We start from the raw sequence: 9,564 nt of genomic DNA on the forward strand, positions 1-9,564 counted from the left end.
AGTGGAGAGCAAATGCTTTGAAAATGATGAGGGCAAAGAATGTACAGATGTGCTTTATACAATTGATGTATGTATATGTATGGATTGCGATAAGAGTTGTATGAGTCCCTAATAAAATGTTTTTAAAAAAATTTTTTAAAGGAGCATCTTAATCATGTCATCCATAGCCAGGCAAGGCTTTGGGACTGGATGCAGGCTGGTTGGTGCATCCCCCCCCACCCGCTACCCCCGCCACAAATGTTCAAAAAATATGAAGCACTTCATGAATTCTCATGTCATTCTTGGCAGGGACCACGTGAATCGTCTCTGTGTCGTTACAGTGCTAGACTATGTGTTGCCGTAGGGAGCGCGGGTTAGTGCATGTTTCAGACCTGGGGCCCGGTAGAAAGAAACCCTCCTTCAGTCATCCCAAGCCGAAGACAGTCCTCCCCAGAGGATAAGCCTCCTCCCTTGGCCCAGCCAACGGTCCTCTTAGCTCAGGGGCATGGTTCAAAGAAAGAGACCTCCTTGTTGGGACTCCTAACTGACCAGTATGCATTATGCACGTTTCCGTTCAACTAGCTTTGAAGAAGCATCGAGTGTGTGCAGGGGGAGGTTGAGGAAAGATGGTGGAATCTTTGGGCTGCTCGCTGGCTGGCTGGCTGGCTGGAGAAGTCCAGACATGGGTGGCCCTAATCCAGGCCTATTACTTTGAGGACTAAGATACACCTGACTCAAGCCACGGTATTTTCAGCGGCTTCATCTTCGTATGGCAGATGAATGTTGGAGAAGGAAGACCGAAGGAGAATCGATGCATTTGGACAATGGTGCTGGTACAGAAGATTGAAAGCACCAGGGGCTGCCAAAAGAACCACCAGATCTGCTCTGGAACACGTGCAGCCAGAATGCTTCTTAGAAACAAGGTGGCCAGCCGGGGTCTCCTGTCCTTTGGACATATCTGGGGAGACCAGTCCCTGAAAAGGACACCGGATTTGGTAAAGCAGAGGGGCAGGGACAAAGAGGCAGGCCCTCGTGGAGATGGATGGACACAGTGGTTGGCACCATGGGCTCCAACTTAAGAACCATGGGGAGGATGGCACTGGACCCGGCAGTGGTTCATTCTGTTGCGCATATGGTTGGAACTCACTCGGTGGCACCTACCAACCATACCCCACCCAGGCGGTCTACCATTTGTGTGTCAGTTTGTCACACTGTGGTGGCTTGTGTGTTGCCCTGACTCTGGAAGCCCTGCCCTGGCAAATAGCAGCAGAATCGCCGTGGGTGGACAGGTTTCTAGACTGAGGCAGAGGACGGCCCAGAACCGATTCCCGTCTTCTCCGGGGTGTGACCAATGCCGCAACTGCACCCCGCATCTCTACTCCCTGAACACCACAGGGATGCGTGTGGCTGGACCTAGCTAGAATCAGAAGGCTCTACATTTCACTGAGAGGTTGAGGGCTGGGGAGTAGGAAGGGCGGGATCAAGGCTGTTTAGCGATGCTGAGTCAGAGTCTCACCTCCTAAGTCCTCTGACAGCAGGCTGACCTGTGGGCACCATTGGTGACAGCCACTGACTCTTCTGTTCACCTATCCCATCTTTCGTGGTCATTCACCTTCCCACCCCTGGCATTCACTCCTGGGTCAGAGGCCCCGGGCCCATGCATCCCGCTGCCCAGTGCCATCTCCTTCCGTCTCCGGGGCATGCTCAACTCTCCTCGCTCCAGACTCAGCCCTTATTCTTCCTCAGCTCAGGAGACGCTGTTCTCCTCCACCTAAGAAGCATTCTTGACGCTTTCCCCCCTCTCACTCCCACACCCAGTTTGACAACAACCTGGAGATGCCACTTCCAAAATATACCCCTGCTCCACCTGCTTCTCACCGCCTCTGCCTCTGCCCTTTGCATCCTGCTCTCCGCTGCCTGCCTCCATTGTCGTCGGCTGAGCCGCTGCCGCCGCAGCAGACATCTCGGGCTCGCCACCCTGCACCTCCCTTCCATTTGGCACCCCGCAGCCAGAATACTTAAAACAAAGCCAAACACACACACACACACACACACACACACACACACACACACACACACACACACACCCCAGTAAGTCACATCCTGCTTCTCCCCTGCCTGAGTCTTTCAACTACTTGCCATTGGATTTAAGATGAAATCCAAGGTCCTTGCCGGTCTACCAGCAAGGTAGATGTTTCTACTTGTGTTAATTTCATAGCCCATCCAACTAGACTGGAAGCTCCATGAGGGCCGACGTGGTGTCTGGCTTTGTTTCCTTCTCAGCTCATAACTTCTGCCACACAATAAAGATCTGTGGCTGTAACACCCTGGTTGACACCCTCCCTCACTCCACAGCCCATCTCCCATCACCTCCTATACACCAAGGCCGGTGCTGCGTCTGAGTCCGATGAGTCAGAGGGAAGTCCTTGGTCCCCTGGAGTTCCCAGGTAGCACACATACCTCACCCAGCATCCCAAAGCTCTGCCCACCTGCATCGCCTCTTCCGGCCAGGTTACAATTTGCCCACCTGTGAGGTTGAGGCCAGGCCTCCAGGAGCGTGCACTGGGCTGCTGGAGGGTGTCGGCAATGATCTCAGCCCCTTGCCTCTACTCTGAGCTGGGCGCGTTGGCAGGAGCTTCTTCATACATGGTCCCCTGTGGTTCTCCTAGCCAATGTTGGCGACATTGAGTGCTATTACTACACCAGTTAAGCAGGTGAAGAGATCAAGGTCAGAGAGGACTGGCGACAGATCCAAGGTCACAGAGGTAAAAACCGGCAACAGAGTTTATCGAGCTTTTCTTCTGCCACATTTGTTCCTAATCATGCCATGTGCGTTTCTACATTGACTGCCCAGACTAACCCTGTGGGGGGAGGGCGTGTTATTTCTAAATGGGTATCTAGGAGTCTGGCATATATATATATATATATATTTGCATATACATATCCATACATACATATGTATGTATGTATATAGTTGCATATAGATATTCTACACACATATACATATATATAAAGTTGCACCGAGCACGAGTTTCTGATGATGCATTTCGTCAGTGTGACCGTTTTGCAGTGAAAGCAAGCACCTAGCAGGTATGGGGGGTAGTCTGGTTGCCTTCCTTGAGGTCAGCCCATGAGGGAAAGCAGCCCAGCGGCACGGAGAAATAAGTGGCCTGGGAACAGGCCAGCTAACGGTTCTTGAGAGGCCCAGAACTCCGGCTGTAGGTGAGCCTGGCTTGCCTGGCTGAGTCCTCGGCCCTATTCCTAACCCGATGGGTGCTCTTGGACACAGCATTTGCAGTGATTATGCCTTGAGCTGTGATCTGAATAGTCAGCAGTTTGAAACCACCAGCAGCTCGGCGGGAGCAGGACGGGGCTTTCAACTCCCGTAAAGTGTTACTGTCTCAGCTGTGACTCGATGGCAGGGAGCGAATACCTTGAAAGTGGGAACAATAACAATACTCACCTCCTCGCATCGTGGGACAATTATATGAAGGCCCTGGGTTGAGAAGGCCCAACAGAGGGACAACTTGTGTAGAAGGGATTGCCATCAAGTCTCCTGTGTTAAAGTTGGAGACCACGGCTCTTGATCGCAGACGCATGCAGTGCTTTGTGGCGCTCGCAGACACCTGGTCCTGTCGCAGCAGTTCATCTTCAAGGAGGAACACGGTCTGCCATCTCCGTGGGACCCTGTTGCTGCTGCCTTTGTCGAGTGTGGCTTTGCAGTTGGCTTCAATTTCCTCTGTTCTTTACCTGAGTAACCGTGTCTCCAATGCATGGCTCTGATGCAAGCGCTGGTGACTCACCAAAGCAAAGGACAACGATTGCAACAGAAAACAGCAGAAATAATAAAGCTAGCGGAGAGCGGTGAAGTGTCGTTGGTTCCCGGGAGAGCATTAGGCTACAAGGGGTCAATGATTGGAACCATTTTGAAGGATAAAGAGCGAATACCTGAGCAGCATGTGAAAGACTGCCCCAGAAGAGGGACGGTGATCACTAAGAAATGAAGTGATTCAGTGATTGCAGTGGGAAGGCTATTAACCCTCTTCAATGTGTTTTAAGAATGTTTAACTTGCCCAACTGACAGGAAGAGATCCATATTTGTACCCATTACAAAGAAAGACGACCCACCAGAGGGTGAGCATGATAGAACCATATCATCATTAATACCCCTTGCAAGTAAAATTTTGCCGAAGATCATCCAACAACAGTTGCGGCAGTCCATTGACTGGGAGTTGCCAGAGGTTCAGGCCAGATTCATAAGAGGACATGGAATAAGGGATATTGTTGCTGACATCAGATGGATCCTGACTGAAAGCAGAGCATATCAGAAAGATATTTGTTTCCATAACCATGCAAAGGCATTCTGCTGTGTGGATCGCAACAAACTATGGGGAATCTTGGGAAGAATGGGAATTCCAAAACACTTAATTAAGCTTGGGCAAAACATGCACATGGATCAAAAGGTAGCCGTGTGACCAGAACAGAGCATACTGCTTGGTTGAAATCAGGAAAGGTGTGACACAGGGTTGTATCGTCTCACCATACTCAATCTGTGTGCTGAGAAGCTGGATTATATGAAGAAGACTGTGGTATTAGGATTGGAAGAAGGCTTATTAACAACCTGTGATAGGCAGATGACACCACCTTGCTTGCTGACAGTGAGGAGGACTTGAAGCACTTGCTGATGAAGATCAAGGATTGCAGCCTTCAGTAGGGCTTACAACTCAATGTGAAGAAGACCCAAATCCTCACAACTGGACCCGTAGGCATCATGAGAAGTGAAGAAATGGTTGAAGTGGTCAAGGCTCAAGGCTCATGGAAGAGCAGCAGTCAAGAGATCAAACGATGCATGCATTGCATTGGGCAAATCTGCTGCACGGACCTCTCTAAAGTGTTGGAAACCAAGGACGTTACTTGGAGGGCTACAGAGGGCTTGACCCAAGCCAGTGTATTTTCAACACCTGAAAGGCATGGGAAAGTTGGGTGTTGAATAAGGAAGACCAAAGAGCAATCGTTGCATTTGAACTATGGGGCTGGCGAAGGCTAGTGAAAGTGCCATGGACTGCCAAGAGAACAAACAGATCTGTCTCGGACAAGTACGGCTCCTTAGAGGCAAGGACAGGGTGACTTCGTGTCACATACTTTGGGTATGTTAGCAGGAGAGACCAATCCCTGGAGAAAGACACCATGCTTATTAAAGTGGACGGGGCAGCGAAGAAGAGGAAGGCCCTCAACTGTGGTTGGTGTGTGTGTGTGTGGGGGGGGGGGTCTGACCCCTCGCCTGGCTGGCAGGTGGCTGAGTTTGAGCTGGCAGAGGCTCCACTTTGCAGTGGGAAAATTCCCTGAAAGCTTCCATTTCTCAGTCAAAACATGGGGGCCCCCGGCCTCCCCCTTTCTTCTTGCTCCCCTTTCGAGAGTTGATGTGAGAAGCAAAAGAAATAATAGTGGACATCATTACCCAGTCTTCCTTGTACTCTTTCCGAAACAGACCCAATTCTATTGGCTACAGTGATTGGTCCAAGGAATAGTCAGTGACCTTCGCTGGGCCGATCACCATCCTTCCCTGGGGCTTTACAATCTGTTGACAGGAGCGCATGACCCCTTTGCCATTCAGGTCTGAGAGTTCCGAGGAAGTGAGTCTGAACTGTCTCATGTATCTTCCTCCATGGAGAGGGGGCTGTCATGGAACGAGAGGAGACTGGCCTTCTGAGGGAGGTGGAAACAGGAGGCTGAGTTCTGAGACTTACAGACCCTGGTTCCCAACAAAATGTAAAGTCTATGAAACCCAAAGTGGCAGTCTTACTCTCTCCGTAAGGTCACTATGAATCTGAACTGACCGGCAGTGGGTTCTTGGACAGCCGTTACCATTGCCACTGGAACACCAGGACACGTTTGCTAAAACCAGGCCTGCTTCAATCCTTGCGCGGTTCTGTGTTAGTCCGGGTAGACGAGAGAAACAAATCCAGAGACAATCATATGTATAAGGGACAGAGGTTTATATACAAGAGCAGTTGAATATTGAGAAAACCTCCCAGCCCAGTCCAGATCAAGTCCGTAAGTCCGATATTAGCCCATATGTCTGATACCAATCTTTAAAATCCTCTTCAGACTCATGAAACACATGCAATGATGCCGAATGCAGGAAGATCACAGGCCAGTGGGTAGAAAGTCTTTGGATCCAGTGGCAGTGTAAGCATCTCAGCGCTGGCAGGGGGTCTCTACATGGCTTCTCCGGCTCCAGAGGTCTGGTTGCATCAGGGTAGGTCCATGTGACTTCTCCAGCTCAGGCACTAGTGTAGTACCATGTGTCTTATCAGCTGCAATGTCTCCCAGGGAGTGAGGAGAGAGAGAGAGAGAAATCTCCCGCCTCCAAGGAGGAAAAAACAAGAGTTTCCAGAATTTTCAGGAGAAGGCCATGCCCACACAGAGGCCTCATTGGCTATGACCTGATTGATAGGCTAGACTCCATCCCTTCACTCTGAATCCTCTCAGGTCCCGAATTGACACCAGATTATGTAACCACACAACCTTATTGCCTTTGGACCTTCTGTACTTGGCCTGCATTGGAGCTACCGAAGCCAAAGAATGCCCCAGTTTTTGCATGGCCTTATTCCAGTTGAGGTTCTGTAGCTTGCATCCAAAGAGTTCTAAGTGCTGCCTCCCTTGGAAGTTACACTAGAACGTAAGTATCAGAGACCAAGAACTTGACTTTGCCCTGCTGTAGCTTCAGTGTTTCTTATAGTACTGGGCTTATAGAAGGTGCTCAGTAAATAGGAGAGGGCTGCAAAAACATGGTAGAACATAGAATGCAAGATAATGGATTTTCCCCCATTAAAGAGGCCTTTTTGTAGCCTCTTTAGATATGCTAAATGAACAATATCGGTGGTGGATTGAAATGTGCCGTGCCCCCCTCCACCTCCTCCCCCCTCCGGCCAACTGGGAACTGGAATTCTAGCTCCTTCCCCTGTACATTTGGAGTCCTGGTGGCACAGCGGGTGAAGTGTTGGGCTGAAAACTGCTGGACCGGTGGGCAAGCACACAGGCTGCTGACGGAGAGAGCGAGGCTGTCTGCTCCCGTGAAGAGTTACATTCTCTGGGAAGGCCATGGGGCAGTTGGTTCGCCTCCGGCCTCCAGGGTCACTGTGAGTTGGAATCAACTTGAGGGCAATGGGTGAGAGCTTGCAGCTGGCACCACTGTCTAGAATGTCATTGCAAACTCACTGCCATCGAAGCCCTCTGATTCCCATCAGACAGGGGAGGATGACCCGTGCGGGTGTCTGAGATGGAAACTCTTTACGGGAGTAGAAAGCACCGTCTGTCTCTGGAGGACCAGTTGGGGGTGTCACACTGCAGCCCGATGTGTCCCCACGATGCCCCCAGAGCCCCAGTGTAATCCAGTGTGATGCAATCTACGCATCAGTGGAGGTCATGTCGGCGCAGAGCGGCTCCGGCTGGCATCATGGTGGAATGCTAAGAAAGCAGCATAGGTTGGAGATGAGCAGGAAAGACAGATGTCCTCTGACACGGCCGGAAGCAGACAGAATCTCCGAGCCCAGGAACACCAAGGATTGCCCATTTCTAGACTGAAATAGACCACAAACTCACTGCATCAAGTTCATGCTAACTCATAGCAACCGGCCTGAGGGTTTCCGAGACTGTTCCTGTTTACCAGAGTAGAAAGCCCAGTCTTTCTTCCTCAGAGAGGCTGGTGGTTTCGAACTGCCGACCATGCGGATCGCAGTCCAACTCATAACCACTGCACCACCAGCCCTCCTGAAATAAACCACAGAGTCCCAGATTTATTTGGCTGACCATCTCTTTTTCAGAAAAAAAAATTACTGAGTCCTCCCTTTGCCAATGAAAAATGTTTGTACTATAGCCCCTCATCCCAGATAACATGTAACTCATTCAAAAGTTCACTACCATCTAGTCGATTCCAACTCATAGTGACACTAAGGACAGAGTGGCACTGCCCTTGTGGGTTTCTGAGACGATAAATCTTTATTGGACTAGAAAGCCTCATCTTTCTCATATGGAGTGGCCAGTGGGTTTGAACTGCTGGTCTTTTCATGATCATCCTGATGTGTAACCCACTAAGCCACCAGTATTCCTAGCATAAAGTGTAGTTGTCTGTTTTTGCAGCTCTCCCCCCCACCCACCGGTGGATCGTTCCAACACCCCAGGTACCACCCACTTTTGGAAACACGGAAATAGACCAAGAAGGACGTCCCCCCTAGAACCAACCCCACCTTAAAGTCAGACCTCTAGCTTCCTGAAAGGAGACCTGGGTGACACATTGGACAGCCAGCGCTCTGCCAGAGAAAGATGAGGCTTTCCACTCTCACAAAGATGTACCGTCTCAGAAACTCACAGGGACAGTTACTCTGTCCTGTGGGGTCTCTATGAGTCAGCATTGGCTCGATGGCAGGGATCGAGTGAGTGGAAGTGTAACTGAACTGTAAGAAAATAAATATCTATTATTTGAGGCCACTGTGCTAGATACATAACATGTTGTCAACTTGCGAAGGGGTGGAGTCTAACTTGTCAATCAGGTCGCAGCTTGATGATCTCATTTGGAGGTGCCACGGAGATAAACAGCTGACTGGAGGCCAGATCCACATAGACACTCTCTGCTTTGTCTTCTTGGTAATAAGATTCATGGAGCTGCGCTTGAACTCTGGAGCTGGAGGAGCCATGTGGAGACCCCTGCCATAGCTGAGATGCTTTCACCTCCACTGGATCCACAAGACTTTCAACCCACTGGTCTGCAGTCTTCCTGCATTCGGCATCATTGCACGTGCTGTGTGAGTCTGAAGAGGAATTTATAGGTTGGTGTCAGACCCATGGACCAATATTGGATTCATGGACATGATCTGGATCAGGCTGGGATGTGTTCTTAATATACAGTTACTCTTTTATATAAAGCTCTTTCTTGTACACATATGGGTGTCTATGAATTTGTTTCTCTAGTCAATCCAGGCACACACAGACACCATAGGCACCCTGGAGCCCTGGTGGTGCCATGGGTAATGCATATATTGAACTACTAACCACCAGGTCAGAAGTTTGAAGCCACCATCCACTCCATGAGAGAAAGGGAAGACTCTCTACTCTCCATAAAGGGTTGCAGTTTCGGAGACCTTCCTGGTCTGAGATCTCTGTGAGAAAGACAAGCTGGGCTTTTAACTGCAATGTCAGCAGTTCAAAACCACCAGCTTCTCCTTGGGAGAACGACAGCTTTCTACTCCCATGACGAGCTCTAGCCTCGGAAACCCACAGGGGCAGATCTACACTGTAAGCTTTTCCTAGGGTGGCTAGGACTCAGAACTGACTCGATGGCAGTGAGTTTTCTTTTAATAGGGGCCCTGACGGCACAGTGGTTATGATGAGTTGAGCTGCTACCGCGTGGCCACGTGTGTGTTGTGTTGGGTTTCTACAGCACTGAGATGCGGACACAGTGCCTGGCCCTGCCAGGTGCTTCCTCACCTCTCTGCTTTCCTTCTGAGCTAGCGTGCCTTGTCCTCCCAGGCTTGCATTCAGGGTGGGCTCAACAAACAAACAACCACAGACTCACTGACAGGGGAG

At 50.2% G+C, this 9,564-nt stretch overlaps 1 non-coding gene across 1 annotated transcript; it reads right to left on the bottom strand.

The window, feature by feature from the left end:
• Positions 1-244: 244 nt before the first annotated feature.
• On the bottom strand, positions 245-350 carry LOC142423572 (U6 spliceosomal RNA). Its single transcript, XR_012779197.1, has one exon. It is a non-coding gene; the product is annotated as a U6 spliceosomal RNA (small nuclear RNA).
• Positions 351-9,564: the final 9,214 nt, after the last annotated feature.

Source organism: Tenrec ecaudatus, chromosome 12 (assembly GCF_050624435.1).
Source record: "Tenrec ecaudatus isolate mTenEca1 chromosome 12, mTenEca1.hap1, whole genome shotgun sequence".
Lineage (NCBI taxonomy): Eukaryota > Metazoa > Chordata > Mammalia > Afrosoricida > Tenrecidae > Tenrec > Tenrec ecaudatus.